The 1,015-nt window shown below is 42.0% G+C and overlaps 1 pseudogene; it reads right to left on the reverse strand.

Annotated features, from left to right (window-relative positions):
* Positions 1 to 358: 358 nt before the first annotated feature.
* On the reverse strand, positions 359 to 857 carry LOC104983665 (annotated as a pseudogene).
* Between the last annotated feature and the right edge of the window lie 158 nt (positions 858 to 1,015).

The raw sequence follows: 1,015 nt of genomic DNA on the forward strand, positions 1-1,015 counted from the left end.
GAAAAAAACCATTACTTTTTTTAGAAACAAAAAGTGCTTCTTAAGATGTTGACAACAGGTCATGGTATAGACACTTATTTCATAGATTGGACTTCTCCCTTCAATTATATTCCAGTTGGAGGAGGAATACCTCCTTGAGAAGTAGAATTATTTGGTGGACTGTGAAAGCTGGTCTCCTTGTACACAAACCATGCATTTCCTCCCCAAAGTAGCATATTCAGAAAGCCAAAGATCACAGATACATTTAGGCATCCCATATTAGTCACAGACAAAATGACACATCACTTCTTGAAGATTACAAGGCTTAAGTTCCTGGACAATATAGTGACTGGTAGCTATTTTAGTATCTTTAAGATCTTTAACCCAAGTTGAAGTGCACACCAACCACAAAAAGTGGCAACAATAGTAATTACAAAGTCAGTCATGGAAAGCTTTCAACTATCATGATGCAGGTTTGTTTAACCAACATAGAGCAGAAGAGCAGCAATGCAGTACAGGAAGACAAAGACTGCAAAAGTAACACAGAACTATGCGAAAGAGTAATCTCCAATAAGGACATAATTTTACCAATCGACATTACAGACATTTACACCTTGAGGCGTCTGAAACAATGCTTCATCCAAGGTGAATGGATAACCAAAAGTAGCTGGAATCGTTCTAGTCTCAGAAAGAGACTCTAGAGAGTCTAGAGTCGTTCTCGTCTCTAGTCTTCAGGCATAAGACCCTTGAATTTCTGTTTTGCCCTTACAACCTCCTCAGGTAGCAAAGGCAAAGATAGAAGCATTCCATTTGAGTACTTTGATGAAGTTGAGAGGCTCCTTGAGTGGGTTGAGTTTGAGCTGGAAGGAGGAGATCCTCTGAGGGAAGGAGGGAAAGCATCTTAGGACAGCGGGGTGGCAGAGGGAGACCAACCACACAGTGCTCCCCAGCCAGGCTGGAAATGACATCTTTATTGCTATGTTTGCAGCGGCTTTTAGCACAGTAAGGGTGTCCCCACTGGACCCCGGCCCTCAGA

Source organism: Bison bison, unplaced genomic scaffold (genome assembly GCF_000754665.1).
Source record: "Bison bison bison isolate TAMUID 2011002044 unplaced genomic scaffold, Bison_UMD1.0 scf7180017863102, whole genome shotgun sequence".
NCBI classification, from domain to species: domain Eukaryota; kingdom Metazoa; phylum Chordata; class Mammalia; order Artiodactyla; family Bovidae; genus Bison; species Bison bison.